Genomic DNA, 17,848 nt, shown 5'->3' with positions numbered 1-17,848 from the left:
ATGTATTTATACATCAAGGTACAATATTTTTAGGTCAGATATGCAAGGTGCTCATAATGTCAAATTTAGTCCACATTTAAAGAAAATTGTGTGTATAAGTGATGGAACAACATCAAGAAAAAAGCAGTAAAGCCTAACCTTACCATGCAAATTTCTTTCAACACAGTGCCATAATAGGTAATAATTATTAAATTTATTGTTTGATAATGTCTGGGAATCTGTATCAGTTTTAGAAATCTTGAACAAATTGAGTTCTGTGACTTGTGAAGCGAAAGCTATGCGCTGGAAATGTCAAGGCTGAAATATTCTTAGATATTGTCATTTCTTTCCTGTTTTATTTCTGCCTAACACCTGGAAAATTTCATTATTGCAGAAATTGTAATGCTGGCAGACTGAAACTTGTTCCTACTGAATCAATAGTAAGATCAGGGTTCTGTTGTATGTTTTTTAAAATGAACTAGTTAAATCAAGGCCAAGCTAAACCTGGTCTGTTTCTGTGGCAGGTTTCCTTAAGGGAGTTTGGAAAGGGGAACTCATCAGTTGAATGCACTGACCCTCTCCTGAGTGATATTTAAAGGTGGCTTTTTAGCTATCATGAGATAGCATGATGCGAGTTTCCTGAAATGGCTTTTACAGTACACTTTAATTGTTGAATCTGTTACCCATTAAGTATCCAGTGTAAGCAAATGGGAATGCTGCTTAGTCACAAAACATCTTAAAAAACAAGAATGGTGTCTGCTCATTTCCCCATTTCTGACTGCTGGCTAAAAAAAAAATGCCAATAGCACAAATTCCTTCAAGTTGATTAGTTTATATACCGAGCCACTGAATTGTGTAAACTGTGTTAATAGTAACATACAACAAGATAGTATGGGCAGTAGCTTGATTTTGGTGTGGGTTTTTTTTTTTCGGTTCAAGTAGCACAACATCCCTTTGCAGCCATATGGGCTACAAGTTTTTTCCAGGAACTCCTTAGTTAGGCAGTGTTTTGGAAAACAGTACTGCTTCTCATATGATGAAAGGAAAAAGGTTGCAACATCGAAAGGCAGATAGTTTGTGACCCGTGGTAACAATCAACACAAAGAAATAATGTCAGAAAACCTACTTCTGTCATTTTCAATCTTTACTGCTTAGTGAGCAGCAAGAAACTGGCTGGAAGTGGTACCTCATGGTCACAGAATAAAGAAAGTTCTTAAAATGCTTTACTAGGAATTACACAGTGATTGTGTCCTGCTGGATCCCTTGTGTCTCAGCCTGCTCCTGGCACTGCCTGCTCAGAGGAATGTTTGCCGGGCCGGCTGCACTGCAGAGCATAAACTGGCCTCAACTTCAGTCCAGTGACTCAAAATGAAATATGTCCTTCATAAGTGCCCCAGATGTTATTTCAAATATGAAGAAGCTTCCTCGCTTGCTACCATTTTTATCTTGTACCACTATTGCTAATATTAAATGAAATACCATTGCTGCAGAGGTATAGCATAGGGCATGATGTAGAACTTAAATTACACGTGGATGTTTCTGGGTCATGCCCCAGTCAGGCCATAGTCAACTATTCTTGTGCATTTTTAAGTGAGGACATTTATTAGTGAGCTTTCCTCATTGCTTGCCCACCACAGATTTTGTTCTATCTACATTTCACGGTCCTTCAGAAAATCTCCCTGATGAGGGCGATGATGACAATTTTTAAACCTTGGCAATGTTTCCTTTTACAAATGCAAATATTGGCAAGTGCCTTGACCCTTCAGTCTAGACCTGATGGTGGTATGGAAGCTACAGACTCAAGCGTGAAAAAGAACTTTCTTGCCTCAGTTAGGTTATTGAGGTCAGCAGCTATTAGAAAGAAATGAAATTAAGGACTGAAAGGGATCAGAAGGAAATGAAATGGAGGTTCATCTTCTAAAGATGATAATGAATCCCATTGTCTTGGGTTTACAAAGATTGTCAAGTAAATCCATAGCTATTATTTGCTACATGTGGTTCATAAAATGCAAGTGAAATACAATTTCCTGATAATGTATGAACTCTGCTTTCCTGCTCATTGGGTTTTAATTCCATCCCCACTTACAATTCCTGATTTTTGACTTGTTTAAACACATCTCCTCTGCCTGCCAAATCTGCCTCTGCCACTTTCTCTGGGGGAGCCATCCAGCACTTCAAAGCCATTTCTCTGTAGCCAGCGTTTCTTCTCATGGTTTCTTGTGGCAGTCCTTTCTGGTCTGACTGAGCAAGCATGGGGTAGGTTTTTGTCCAGAGAAGGGTTAGTTTGGATTCTTGGAAGAAACTTGATTTCCTTAATCCTAAATTTTCTAAGGAGAAAAGGTGGATCCAATTCCCTGTGCAGTTCTACAGCAGCCTGTTTTGGCCCTTGCACTGGGTTTAGCTTCAGGCCCTTTCACTGGAAAGGCACATAAAAATGCTCTCCTTTGAAGTGATATAAAAGCTGTGCATGCACAACTAAGGTAAAAGAAAGAAAGAAAGAGTGAAGTTGATATCTAATTTTGCTTAGGGATTATTCATGGGGAAAAGAAATGAGAACAGTGACAGACATTGCATTCACAGCTGATGTGAGTCTTTAATGGATTTTCTCCCAGGAGTTTTTCAATGACATTTCAATCTATGCAAACTTCTGGCATCTGCAGCATCCCATGACAAGGAATTCAAGCTCATGATATGAAGAAGTGTAGTTATTTTGAATCTGCTCTTTGCTAGTTTTGCTAGATGCTCCCTCATTCCTGTTTTGGAAGATCCAGTGTGTTTTTCCTGCTTTGTTCCCTCCATGCCACTCGTGGTGACCAGCTCTTTGTAGCATGTTCCTTGAGCTTTTCCAGGCTGAGGGTTCCTAGTCTGTGTAAATGTTCCTTCTACAGAAGAAGATCCATAACTGTCAGCAGCAGCTGTCTTGCCAAAGGGGCAAGAAGGGGGATGGCTCAAGAAGATTTAGTCCAAACCAAAATCCCAGCCAAGGGATGGGTTTTGAGTTTCTACGCAAAAATCTTTACACTTGATTCTTATCAATACATACACTCACCAAACCTTCGGTTTAAAGCTGCCTCAGTTCAGGGCAATTGTTCTTATTTTATTTTCCTGGTTCAGAAATAACTGGCAGAAATGGCATAGTCTATCAGAAAATGCAAGTCTGTTAAAATGCACAGTACTCAAAATTATTAAAAAAATCAATTTGGTGGAAAATTTGCAGGAAAAAAAATCAATCAAAATGTAACGACTTCATAAAGTTAAACACCCCAAAGATTTTATGTGCTAGTGCCAGTTGAACCTTTGCTACAGCTATGCATTGATACTGTTAACAATATTGAGGATAAAAATATTGCTGCAACTTATTAATATTTCCATAAAGCTACAGCTTAATTTAACAATATGTCCAAATTCACAATCTAATTTTGAAAAGTATAGCTGTATTTTGTAAGGCTGGAATTTTTTTTTTCCATTAAAATTAGTGTCACTAGGTATCTCAGCTATTGAGGTGGCTTTGGAAATTTTAAATGTCTTTTTCTAATAATAAATTATTAATAAAGTTTAGCTGAAAAATGTTTACAGCCTCAAAACTGACTACACTAATACAAATGAACTATATTTAAAAAGACGCAGAAGATAAACTATAAAAATGAAATAAGACCACTGCTAAACATTACATTTCTTGATTTCATGGCAAATTAATAGCTCTTTTAATTCCCTTTTTTTTATGTTAATGAGTGCTTTTTCTGATTCCAGTGTACTGGGTATTTAAATTTATCTCGTTAATAATGTATTTTTTAAACAGTTATCCCTTTGCTTTATTTTCATCCTGCCATGGCCCAATCCCATCACATTTTCTAGTGCTAAAATACTTACTGATGAGTTCTTTGCTTTTAAAACCAGGTCATTTGCAGTTAAGTGCTAAGGCAAAAGAGGGTTAAATGTTTCTGGATCATGGTTTTTTTCACTGCTGTTTTCAGACAAATCTGCACTGGAGCAGTAAGACCAGGATCTTGAGAGACCGCGTACTGCAGAACAGCTGGGACCATATGCTGCCCTCCATCTCGGGTAAGCCCTTCTTGTGCTGATACAGCAGCTCACTGACAGCTTGTGAACATGCAGTACCAAACACTACTTTTTGCTTCTTAATTGGTTTCTCTCAACACCTCTTCAGTCAGTTGTGTATCTCTAGAGAATATAGACTGCCTGGCAAATGATGTTGTTCAATGCTTTACCAACATGCTTCAAGCATAAATCAGTGATTTGTGAAACAATCCTCTATTTAAAGTCAAGTGAGTGACCAAAATATAAAACAGGAAGCATCTCAGTGATGCAAGCAGTTGATATGGAAACTTGCTCAGGCCAACAACTATTATTTTCCAGCAAATCTTTCAAAAATCATAAATATTTAGTGTCATGAACAGCAAATACTCAAGTGCTGCTCTTGAGAAAGCATCTGGCATTTTTCTTTCCTATGAAGAGGGTTTTGAGTATTTGGAGATCAGTCTGGTGACAAGGAAGGGATTTTCTGCTGTTAAAATCAACTTGATCTTTATGAAGCCCTAACACTGCTTTGTTGAATGCACCTTCTGCTGTAGTCGTAGAATTACATAAAACTTGCAAATTGCAGTCTACACTATGCTTTCTAAGGAAAATTAGAAGTGCCAATTTTTGTGGCATTTGTGGCAAGCTGAACACTGTATATGTGGACTTCAAATTAAAAAGCAACAAGAGAAAACAAGTATTGTAAAGACTCTGGATGTATCCATGCATCAGTTTTTACTGTGAAGCTAAATGTTACAGAGAATTAGAAATATTGTCCATAATCTGATAGTTAGGAACTGCTTGTGCTAAATATGCCTCTGTGTGCAGGTAAGGACCTTGTTAGTTACTGGCTATTTACAAGGGAACAGATAAATATAGTTTTCCCAGTTCTGTGCTCAAAGCACCCTGTGAACTTTCCCACATAATGAAAGCAGTGACCTCCAGCACATATTTTACCACATTTCTAACCCATTTCAGAGTGCAATTTCCTAATGTCAGCTGTAGCATAGAAGATCCCATGACCTTGAATGGCATGTATGGTGCACTGAGCTACACCTTCTGTTCTTTGACAGTGTGAAGGGGCGGTAGAATAGATTCCTGCACCCTCTGTTTCTGAAGCTGTCTCTGTCTGTCCTGCCTGCAGTCACAAACCTGTTTCTGTTGGGCCCCATGCTGACACTAGACAAGAGTAAATTTGTCTTGTGAAGTACCAGCCTCACCTGAGCTCAGGTGTTTGATCTAATAGAAATATTCTGTATTTAAATATTGGATGCTGGCACTAATTAAGTCCTAGTCTAATTCTTCCCTTTTTCACTTCCTTGTTTCCCAACCACCCATAAAGGACAGTATTGGCCAAAACACCCTTTGAATATGTCACTTTGTTCAGCACAATTGCCAGTGTGCGGGGTCTGCACTGGCCTGGCTTCGTTGTTCTGCTGCGTACTAGATACGAACAAGTAATTTTCCTGTCAGGAGCACAGAACAAACACAGAAAAAATGATCTACAGAAGTAGGTCAAAGGCGGAAGAATAAATCAACTTTTAGTAGAGACTTGTGCTTCCTGGCAAAGAAAGACTCTGAGAATATTCCAGATTGCTGCCCTAAAACAATCAATGAGGGAGAAAGAACACACATTTTGAAGGCAAAAATAGTTGCTGTGTGAGCACAAACTGAATTACACCATGTGTCCTATCAAGTTAATCTGATTGTACCTTGAACTGTTTACAGAATTGCAGGGGAAGATACTCAAATATGACCACTTTCCGTGAAAATGCCTTTGTAAATTAAGTATTATGAAATATTTATTGTAGTTCTTACCAATTTTTAGATATACTAAGCGGTAACAGCAGGTGTCCTGGAAACCTGTGTCCACCTCATCATGGCCATTTCTAATAAAAAAATTTTCAAAGAGAACCTCCACCTCTTCTAACTCCCCCAATCCCTCAGGACTGAGGAGATTTTTGGGGTCACTGTGCTGCATTGTTTTTGTTGAGTGGCACACAGAAAACATGCCAGGCACAGGTTAAGAGAAATGGGTATATGTCATTGCTGAAGGGTACAGATTCCAAGCACATTTCTGACATATCTTACATATGCAGCTCCGTAGGTTGCTCATTCAAATGTTGTTTTCAGAATAAATCTAAAAAACAGGGAATGCTAATTCTTCTTAATTTAAACTGAAATTCAATGAATCTTAATTAGGATAGCCTGTTGGGAGGGTATTGGTATTTTTTACAAGCTAGTAAAACAAAATAAGCTACTATCCAGTAAACAACTGCATTCTGGGAATTTCAGGATGTCTGATGATGTTTGTATCTTTGTTACCCCTGGGATGGCATCACTCAATTAGCTACAAAGCTGAGCTCATAAAAGGGAACATAAAGAGTTTTCCATATTATCCTCTGTTGTGTGCTCACATCTGGGTGAGCGCAGAATTAAAAACAAGATTATCATGTCATCATTTTTTATAAAGGAAGCATATTGTGAGCATATTATTCTGGTTATCTAATGGAAAAGGTTTGGAGTCAATGGGTTGTTTTATTCCCCACAGCCCATACAGCTGTCTCAGAATTTTAGCACTATCAAATACAACATCCAAACGTTTGACTTATTAATATATTTGATATGAATAATGATATCATCATACTAAAACAAATTAATATGAATTCGACAAAGCAGTTAACCCTCATGCTTCACAGTATAAATTATGTCTTGGGAAGAAGAAAATTGTCCATTTTAAGATTTCTTGCACCTTTCTCTATAGTGACATGAGAGTTTATCAGCTCACATATTATTAAAAAAATATTTTTAGAACTAAGCATTCTTCCTCACCGCTTCTTGGATTGCTCTGTCAGATAATATTATGTTGAAAGTAAAAGCTAACTGAAGGCTTACAGTCCACTCTGTACGAGCGTGACAGAAAGTTGAGATATAACTTAGCCAGGGATTCCAGAACGACTTGTGTAACCTTTTGGCTCAAACAAAATGTTGTTTTTCCCCTCCTCAATTGTGTAATAAATAAAGGATCAAGAAGTGAAGAAGTGCAAATAATGTTATCGGTGAGAGTAATGAGACCCTGAAACAGCATCTGAGAGATCTGGTAGTTTCTTCATCTTAAAAGGCTATTAATTACAAATTGATGGCTGTCTATAGTCTTAAATTCAGCTCCAGTCTGTTAAGCTGTGTTCAGGAATTACTGGATAAAATACAATGAACTTGACTGGGCTGGAGTATGAGTGTATGATCTGAATAGTATTTTCTATTTTTAAAATTTCTAAGGCAAGATGTACCCAAAGGAGGTTTACATATTAACAAAATTACCACTGGAGGTGTTTTACAACCAGTGAGAGGTAACCCTCAAAGGGTGGAATAAAAGGTAATTGGCACTGGAAGAAGGAGTCACCTTAAATTGTGTTTCACTCTAAAGCAGAAAAAAACTCACCCTCCTTCATTGCCCCACCATCTGTCTCAAGGTTAAGTATTTTCTGTTAACCTTCTAAAATCAAGCACAAAAGTAAATGCTGCAGCTTTATCATTTTTATCAGTTGTGCATGAGCTTATTCTTTCTTTTATAGTAAATATTAGGGCATAGGGTCACCAGAAAACTTGACTTTGAAAAAGTTCAGTCAGCAGAAGAGATACACAAATAATGCCCTAGAGGAAAGCCCCCAAGAAAATAACTGGGACAGAAGCCAAAATCTCAACATTCTTCCTGGCATATTTGTTCACAGTCTTAATTTAATTAAATCTAATGGGATTCATGAATGATCTCAGTGTTTTTGTCTCCACTCTCCCAATCAGATAAGCCTCCACATACCTATAGCCCCATCTGAAAGTGATTTTTATAATTAATTTTCTAAAATAAGTGTACTTAATTTACATACCATTTATTCCACTTACCTATTGTCTAATGAAGTAAAAAATAGCACTTGAGTTGGAATGCTCTTGCCAGTCATTGTAACTATTTCTTTACCCACTATTCTGGTAAAAGTTTTTTATTTGGCTTGTCTTCATAAATGTTCCCATTTGCTCTTTGGATCAACCTTGCTGGTTTTCAGCACAGCGGGGGCATAAAATAGCAACTAGTCTGTTGTACCTGGAACTGGAACCACCTGTCATTTTAGAAATTCTGCAGAGAGCTCTCCCTTTGTTTAACATTAGCCTTCAAGGACTGAGTAGACTGTATAATATGAAATGATTTATATGCACAAGCTGATTAAGCTTTATTTGGATTTTCTTGTTAAGCAGTTTGCTAATTTACATATTAATATTACATTAATTAAAAGAAGGTTGCTGCCCACCAACCCCTCATTAAATGCTAAGCCTGCTCATCTGATAGATTTTTTTTTTTTTTTTTTCCCCCCAGGTCTCCAGCACAGAGAAATATGGAACATGCAGTGCTCTTCGGAAAGGCAGAAGACCGAATAAAGCCAGAGACTTTCACCGCCAAGGTAAGCCACAACTGGCAGTTCAGCTTCCTACAGATGCCTGCCAAGACATCCCAGCACCTGAGCTTCACCCTGTTTATAGTTATAACTATGGTACTGCTCTGCTTTTCCAGAAGCATTGTATTTTCTCTTTTACTGAGATGTGCACATACATAGAACTACACACAATTGACATTTAAATGAGAACTGTTTGTCCAGAGAGGAAAGAGAATCTCCATCCTTGGTGACATTCACACCTGAAACAGGGATGGCCCTGAGAAATGTGTTCCCACCTTGAAGCCAGATCTAACATTAAGGCTGGTCCTGCTTAGAGTGAGGGGGTTGGACCAGAGATACCCAGAGCCTCTTTCCAACTGAAATTATGCAGTGATTCTCTAACAGTGGCACTTCTGTATTTGCTCTGGGCACAGGGATTTCAATTCTATGATATGGACCACTGTTGCTTTAAACAATGTGTTTTCTTCCGGGTAGTGTCACCTCTCTTTGAAATACCTTATTTGTGTTCTGGAAGAAAGGCCTTTTATAGGTTTTGAGGAGCCTGGATTCACTGCAAGAAGTGCCACTTGCTACACTTTAGAAAATGGCACAAAATTAACAGTTGATTGTATTTGCCCAATATCAGATGAACTCTGTGTCTGAACACTGAAGAGTTTTTTCCACTCTTTCCAACTTTGCAATTTCTGTGTTTTTAGTTATTAGTAGACATAGCTTGTTTATAGATGCTGTCTTCTAGGAAATGTTCAACAACAAACAGCACCCTGCTCTCCCCTGCCCTTGTCCTCAGATAACTTATTGCATATTAGAACTATTTCCTTTTCCCTGAAGCACATACATTTTTCATCCACCATTACAGCCAGTGAAAGAATTTCCCCTCCCACTCTGAGTGATTTTAAGTATTCACAAATGACAGTTATAAAATGTTTTGGATGAAAGCAAAGTATGTCCTGCTGTTCTTTAGATGCTTCAAATGTTTCTGCAGAAATTATGTATTAATCTGCGTACAGAGAAAGGCTGAAAATAATTTTTATATTGGAATTAGTTGTGTGTTTGTGCATACATGTGCATGTAACATAAAATAGTCTACTGTGACAGATGCACCCTACTTTCAAGTTGATGAAGGCAATCTGTGATGATTAAGGTAGCAATTTTTTTTTAATTGCCAAAATTATTTCCAGAACTACTTGTAGAGATATTGTATTTTTCTTTATTTATGTTGGTAAAACTGAAATACTCTACAATAATTTAGTTTCTTCATTTAACATAATACTTAAAAAATCAGAAGCATTATTAATGATGACTTTTAAAGATAAACATAATTACATTGTCGAAATATGCAAACATATTTTCTAGCTATTTTCAGAGATGATTACTGGTTAAGTAGTTAGAGATAGTTTTATGGGACTAAGAAATAAAATAATTCCATGAATATTATAGGGATCTAACTCTACTTTTCTGATGTTACTGTCTCTGAGGCAACAGGGGTTGCTATGAAAAATGCTTTGGCCACAGTCCTGTCACAATGGAAAGAATGTTATAAATATATACAATGTTTCAGAAAATATAACTTTTTTTCATTTTATTTTTGCTGCTGAAATCTGACTAATATTCTGAATTGATTTTTGTATCTCAAAACTTTCCTATTCTGTAATTTTGTGATGGGCAGTGCTGCTCCAGCCTTCATTAGGTAAAAAATGTCACCACACAAAGATTTGCTATCAGAAAAATTACTTTCATCTTCCAAGCAGTGAGATGAAATAAAATGTAAATAGAGCATGTCCTTTGTTGTGCAACAATGTGGAATATCCCATCTCCTTGGTTGTGGTGTTTAGCTCCACATTTGCACAGTCCTTTGGAGCATCACTTATGCAGCCTCTGGAGGGAAAACTGACTGCTGGACATTCACGGAGGAGTCCCCCTCTGCTCCTCATGAATGTGCTACCTCTATTTTGTGAAGATCACGGTTAGCATTGAGAAATTAAAGTCAAGGCTTTTGGCTTCTCCTCTGTCGTCTATCATGAGTTCCTGGGTGGTCCAGCTCAGTAAGTGCATCCATCTGTAAAAAAAACATTCTGGTAGAAACTAACTGCAGCACATGAGAAAAGTGTCCTTTTCCGTACAGATTGTTTCAAAATCAAAGGCTTTAGTATTTTCTACTGCCTTCCTATATTGCTTTTTTTCTGCTGGAAGAGTGTGTTCCAAAAATAAAGACTATAACAGAGGGCTTGTACTATACTCATCCCTTGTACTTCAGGTGAGGTTTATGAAGATCCCAGGTTTTCAGCTGTGTTCACAAAGCAGGGCTTTACTGGGGAGAAGCTAAGGGAACATCCGTTATTTTGTTAGCACTTTCTAGAGCAGTACAAGTTCTCTCCTCACAGTGCAGGAAACTGGCCATGTGACTGCAGGGATACTTTACGTTCAGTTTAGTGCTGCCTATATCCCGTATTTACACACAAGAAAAGCACTGGCTGATGCCTGCTTTCTGAAACTATGTGAGGCAAAGTTGAGGCTGAGATGTGGGACCTCCCTTTTTCTCCAGCCTGATTTGTCCATCACCCTTATTCTAAATTTAAGATATGGGTTTACAGAATGCAAAAGGAAGACTCAGAAATGCTGGCAGTTAAGTTAAGCAGCAGAACAGCTCATGTTTATTTTTAGTTTGAAAAAGTGGATTTTCTTTTCCATATGCTGATGTTCTGCTGTCAGAGCCCGGCTGGTAATGTGCATGTTTTTGAAAACTTTGTGAACAAGTAAATGTTAGCCATGCTTAGATGGACCTTTGGCTTAGCTTCTGACCCTTTTGAGGTTATTTTTGGCAAGGAAGTTCCATAGAATAATAAGCAGTGGGATTGAAATGTAGAGAAGATCCATGCTCTGCATTGATGAAAATGCTCTCAGAAAGCTTTTCCCAAAGGAGGCCTTTCTCTTCTTAGTCTACAGTTCACTGTCTGTCACCTCCTGTAAGCCGAACCCAAGAGGCAGCTTTAGTGCACCTGTGAACCTCTGCCTATCAAAGCCAGCAGGCTCTCAGGATTTCTTTTAGATTCCTTCAGGAGTGACACCTGCCAGATTCAGAAGCCAATGACGTGCTGCTTTTCAGCATCCCAGAACTCTGGTGCCTCTGAGCCAAAGCATATATTTGCTCAGAATCACAGATGCCTCCTATCTTTATTGAACAGCTATTTCAGCCCAAACTGAAGACTGTAGTCCCAGAAGACCTTGAATTAAGTTTTGTGAAAAGTTAGATAGGAATAGCACAGTGCAGCGAGATGTGTAATGCACATAGCTGATCTTTGGCCTACTTTTCTCTCTCTGGGAGAATAATATCTGTACATAAACACTGTCTGTTGGACTCCTTGCCAGCTGCAAATGTTCCCCCTAAGAAGAATCATGAGCCTCCTGTACTAGTAAGATGTTGGACATACAGGTTTATGGTAGAATTCATCTCCTCTAACTTGAGATATCTGTCATGTATACATCAGCTCTGAGCTCCTTGTCCAGGTTATCCTCACTGGCAAAGCAGCACCTTTATGGGATGATTCCTCTCCTCCTAAAGTAGACTGAATGAATTGCCCTTTAGGAATGCCAGCTTCTCCCCTCTGATACTGAAGGGAGTCTAGATAGCTAACTCAGATGTTGACATCTGTTTGTTAGCTTCTAAATATGGACCAGATGAATGGGCTTTCAGTGTGGAGATATACCAGCTGTTACTGTCAGAAACTAAAGACACCCAGGAATTTAACCTTCCTTTGACTTTAGAGGTCTGTTACAGCCCTGTAGGCTATATATTTAAAAAATCATGTCAGAAAAAGCATTATCACATGTGGACATGAAATGTTCATTACCTGAGTGTCTGAAAAAAAAAAAAATTCCGGTATATGTTTTTCTGATATCTTCCCAGCATGATCAAATTTATTTAGTCTTTGTTACATCTCATTTTTAGAGGTTAAGTGATAACCTAGACATACTATATTTTGATGAGAAACAGATGCCAATCTAGTGATTAGTGATGAGTTATAATGTATTCTTCTTTTTACCTGAAACCCCCTGAAATATAGGATTTATTTAAAATTTTTAAAAAAGCAACTCTTCTATTACTGCTCCTATTTAATACTGTATCTTCAAAATTTAGCTGCCAATCCACAATCCTGTAAATGTCTTTGAAAACTGCATTAGTGAAGGTACTTTTTAATACAATGACAGTGTATTTTAGTTCTGTATCCTTAATTGTAATTTTTATTCATCCCAAATTTTGATGTTATCCTCGTAATGCCTTTGACAATATAAAGCCTGCTCTGCAGCTTTTTCAGTTCTTTACTATGTTATTAGTATGGAAAGCTGCCCATTTTCACTTTTTCAATACAAGAGACATTTGTAGATTGGCTAACAAAACCTCTCAACTGTAGAGAAATAGCCATGTAGTTGCTGAGAATGTGAGTAGGGGAAATGAATTCTGGATAAAATGCAGGTTTAAGTTCTGAGACCTTAAGTTCTCCCCATCTTATCTGGTCCAGCACTGTGCAAATATCACTTATTAATGACATAGCTTTAAATTTCTGCACAGTTTCCATCATTTTATATCTTGGGACTTAATCACACTTCTATTGTAATTTTATTAGAAAAGGCTGATGTCCAGATCTTGTTAAAGGAATGAAGGTGATAAATATTCCTCCTTTTTTATTGTGTCTGCTTCTGATGCATTTATAGGAGAGGTGAAAGGAAAGTAGAATAAAGCCATCCAGATAAATTTTTAATATATAGTTTTATGATTCTGCAATAGCAACTATATAACGAGGCTTGTGAAATAGTCTCTGTTACGTTCCCAGCTTGTAACTCCCCAATGCTACAGGTTTGTGCCCAAGAAAAACATTTTTGCCCACTTTGAAAGTTATCTAACTTCAGTTCATGCTATTTATGAAGCAGTATCCAAATCCACAGTTTTGTGGATTTCAGCAGAGTAAATTCTGTTGTGGCATGCTATTGAAATGATTAAGGAAGGTTTCATACAGCCAACTACTTGCAGTAATTTCATTAGAAAAAAGAAAGGAAAAAAGCTGTGAACTTTTCTGCAGAATTTCCACTTGTTGGCCATACTATAATATAAACATTTCAATTAATAGCAGTTTTACAGATTTTGAAATTAAAATGTTAAATCTGAACTTCAGTCCCTACTAAAAGGAAATCCCCAGCCCCATTGCATGTTTTTCTGCATAGGCCTGTATGAAGGACAGATATTTTGGGAATGATGCAGTAGAGCAGCACAGATTCATGTGCTCTTCATTTTGACACTGAATAGGAGAGCTTTCCATGGAGAGCATTTGTTCTGCCCTTCCCTTTCCACACATTCTACACCTATACCCATGATCACCAGCATGTAACCCGTAGCACCCCACAGATGATATAGTGTTTTTCTCTTTCTGTCAGTCTGAATTTCAATACATTATTTCCCATGGCATGAGCAAGCCTGGAGGGTCTCCCAGGATGCTGTCTGCAAACTATATGCTAGTAATTGCTGCCTTAAGTGGTCTGAAGGCAACCCAACCTGCTGAGGAACGGGCTGCATGCAGCAGATCTCCAACCAGAAACGTACATCTGTCTCAAAGGTAATACTTGCGATAGGGGACATGGTTTTATCACATGGCTTGCAGCTGTTGATTTATTCTGTCTAACTAGGGATTTAGAGTGAATAATCCTCTCTATTTGCCTAATGCCAAATCATGCTGGTGTGAGAGCTGGGGAAGGGAACAAGAAAAATGCTGGATCCTTGTTTAATTATATTCCTGCTCTTATCTGCTTTTCATCCATTGGTCTCCAAGCAATTCATGAAACAGGCCAGTAATGCTATCTCAACTTCTGTGTGTCTCAGTGGCAAAACAGTGATATGAGTAGGTGCAAAACACAGAATCTCTGAGTCCCAGGCAACTACCCTATCTGTGACAGTATTTTGAGAAGGTCTTATTAGTCAACATTTTTTCTATTTTCTCAGTGTTTGATAGTACATACAAATTCTTTTTTGCTTGTTTGTTTTAAACACAGATGTCACTTTAAATTAGAGTAAGAGTAAATAAGAGCAAGGCAGTAGAATTCCCATATAAAAGAAAAAATAAACAAAAGGGCATTGTTTTATCTTTAAAACTGTTTGCTTCTCCCCTCCTTCCTCTCTCCTGAACTTAAAATACCCAGCTATAATTAAATATCCTCCTTTTAAAGTAGGGAACTATATTCACAGGATTGAAGAGGCCAAGAGGCAAAGCCAGGATGGGAGAGCATAGCTTTCCCCAAGCCCTGTGGTGGGAACCACAATATTGCCTTTGCTCCAATCTCTTCAGACGGTTTCCCAGCAGGATACTGAGCTATTTGTACATATACTGTCCTGGTTTCAGCTGGGATAGAGTTAATTGTCTTCCTAGTAGCTGGTATAGTGCTATGTTTTTGAGTTAGGTATGAGAACCACGACAACCCTGATGCACAATTAGAGTCTATATGCTAAATTAATTTTAATATATTCTATAAAATTAATTTAAAAGCACATATATGCAATTAAAGAAGTCTTCACCATCTTGGACCTTCCTTTATGACCCATATCCACTGTCCACCTCCTTGGTTTTCCCTAAATCCCCCGCTCTTTTCTCTTACTGCTGCTTTATAAAGAGGAAGGGTTAAATGAGTATCTCCTGTGACTCTTGTACATCGAGGATTCTGACAGGGCTGGTGCCTCTTTTCCTGTGCAAAGGGGGATGGTTCCTGCAGAGATCTCTGCTCCCTCATGCTTTGCCATGGGTACCCCAGAATTCCTCCTTTGGCCACCACCCTGCAAAGGGGGATGTCACTGCTGCTCTCTGCTGGGGTGGGCAGAGTGCAGCCCTCACGCAGCAGATCTTCACCATTTGATTTCTTGAAGGATGAAGGCTCTTGTAATGGGATCTTGAGCCAGGCTAATGCTTCAGGTCTGTTATGTGTATGTCAGTCTCTCTCTCAAGAACTTGACAAGCATCCTGGTGAGAAACAGATTAACTCTTAGAAATGTACAGTTTAGATACCACTCTGTTTTCTCTTCTTGGACTGTACAGGTCTTACTGTTCCCATGACTTTAGATCCTTTAGTTGTAGTTGCACCTAAATTAGGTGTGAGTCATAAGAGGTCTAACTACAGCTCATAACCTCTTCCCCCTCCTAGCTAGAGGCTGTCAGATTCTGGAAGAGAGCAGGAAAGACCTGGGTAAATGCATGATTATAGCATCCTGGCAAAACCCCTTCCTGCTCAGGACCAGATACCCAAGCAGACCAAACACAGAGTGGGCACCTGTGTACATTGCAGCCTGTTTGGGGCAGGAATGCCAGCCTGCCACCCAGGGCAAGAATTCCTCTAGAGTGAGCGGTAGTGAGAGCAGGCAGATCAACCTGCTGGACTTATCCTGCCGGGTCCCAGCCTTACCTTCTCTCTTTCTCAACAACAGGGAACTAAGCAGGACTAACAGCATATGATGGTAGGATTCACAAATTCCTCTGATGTGTTGAAAGAAGCAGCAGCTGCCTTCAACTCTCCTTGCTCCCCCCCCCAAATACATATAAAGGAGGGTCTGCATAGTGGCACTGCAACAGTGGAACTTCTGGGCTTCCAGGTCTGTACCTCGTAGCTGCCTCCCAGCATAATAACACTCAGGCTTCAGCGCCTTTTGGCTGTGGCTGTGTTTCTGTAAGACATGAAAAAACAGCCTGTGAAGTATTTGCAAATGTGCAACTACAGCTGCATACACACATTCCTATGCATGCAACCAGCAAATAAACAAGATGGGTAAAAGTAAACCTGATAAACTAGAACAGAAAATTTATTTTTACTTGCTTGTAAATGAGTACCGTGATGCTGATGCTGCAGAAGACAGCTGATAGATTTTATTTTTTCTTGTGTCTTCAGAAAGGTTTTTGTATAGGAAGAGGTTGAAAAACATTCCTCTTTGGCAGGCTTTAAGAAATTCTAGCTCCAGGTTCTGAGGCAGACCCAGGAGTCCTGTTAATACTTGGTTGTACAGCCATGTTTGAGAAAGTATCCTTATTTCAGAGCACACAAAGACAACATAATCATTAATAAAATAAAAAAGCGCACATATGTTCCTGGGGCACTCAGCCAGTATAGTATAGTTGTCCTAAAAGGATACAAACAGCAGTCTGAAAAATGAAAACCTGCTGCTATTATTTATTAATTCTGGATCTTCTGTATTTTTCCTTTTTATCTGTATCTACAAAATCTGGTAATCTGAGGGCAGTAACATCAATTAACAGTTTAGTTGAAGTTCCAAAGATTTCCTAATTGGAAAGGCTATAGTCCAATGGCATGCTAATTAATAAGTTCCATTGCAAATGCATTCCAACCAGCAGGAAGTTGTGTGGAAGATTTATTTTTCAGCATGACAAAATCTCTAAATACAAAATGTATACATATCTCTGATGGAAGAGGAAAATGGAGAGCCAGATAGTTATGCTGGTGTAGAAATCAGTGTAATTGCAATGAAATCAAAAGAGTTACTGCTCATTTACAAAGTGTAGCTCAGAACAGACTTTGCGCTGAAGTGCTTTCCTCCGTGGCCATTTATCATTGCCTTTGAAGCCATCTGATGGAATTTGGAGTGGGCTGAAGTGGTAGTTCAAAAAACATATGGTATGGCAACAAGACAAAATTGAAAGCAGCGTGTTGTGGAGACCTGCATGAATCAGCCGTGCTTATAAGAACTATATATAGAGAGAAATCTTCTTCCAAGGAGATTTTTGTGGGGAGCATACAAAGTACTTAACAGACTGTCTGAAAGTAAATCCTGACACTATAACCTGCAGAAAGAAAGAGGCTTTGGTTCAGGTTCCTTGAGCCAATATAATTCTGCAGATTCCAACAGAGAATGTGCTGGATGGTTTTCCTCTGGTCGACATACTTCATGTGTCCAGGTGCTGGTTGATATTCCAGATTCATATGTTTATTATTTATTTGTGATGGTTCTTATTTTCTAGGCATCCAGATTTTGTAATATAAAATACTGTGGAATGCTGAAGAGAATCATTGTTATTACATGTTTCAGTTTATAAGACTCAATACTGCCAAGGTACAAAGACTAAACTGAAGATGTAGTTCACACATCTTAACATTGTAAGCTGAAAAACATTGAATACAGCAGACTGATAAGAGAAATAAGATCTAAACGAGGCTCACCCTCTGGAAAACAGTCCTCCATCCATACTGGAAAACTGAACTGCAATTGCAGAAGGAAGGTGGTCTCAGCTGGTATCCTGCAGTGACTAGATTGTCAGCAGTGCTATATATACCAGAGATTTTGTTAACACCTTAAACCCTACCTGGAAAAAGCACTGAGTAAAAGTTCAGGTTTGTGTTTCCCA

General features: G+C 38.5%; 1 long non-coding RNA gene across 2 annotated transcripts in view; it reads left to right on the top strand.

Moving 5' to 3' along the window:
* LOC142044401 (uncharacterized) overlaps positions 1-17,848 on the top strand; it is a 69,988-nt gene that overhangs the window by 13,579 nt on the left and 38,561 nt on the right. For both annotated transcript variants that reach the window (XR_012654306.1, XR_012654307.1), the window contains exons 2-3: positions 3,954-4,041; positions 8,384-8,468. This is a non-coding gene — a long non-coding RNA (uncharacterized LOC142044401). The remainder of the gene's footprint in view (positions 1-3,953; positions 4,042-8,383; positions 8,469-17,848) is intronic.

This window comes from Buteo buteo, chromosome 24 (assembly GCF_964188355.1).
Source record: "Buteo buteo chromosome 24, bButBut1.hap1.1, whole genome shotgun sequence".
Taxonomy (NCBI): Eukaryota; Metazoa; Chordata; class Aves; order Accipitriformes; family Accipitridae; genus Buteo; species Buteo buteo.
Note: the sequence above shows the minus strand (reverse complement) of the source record. Positions and strands in the feature narration are given on the sequence as shown.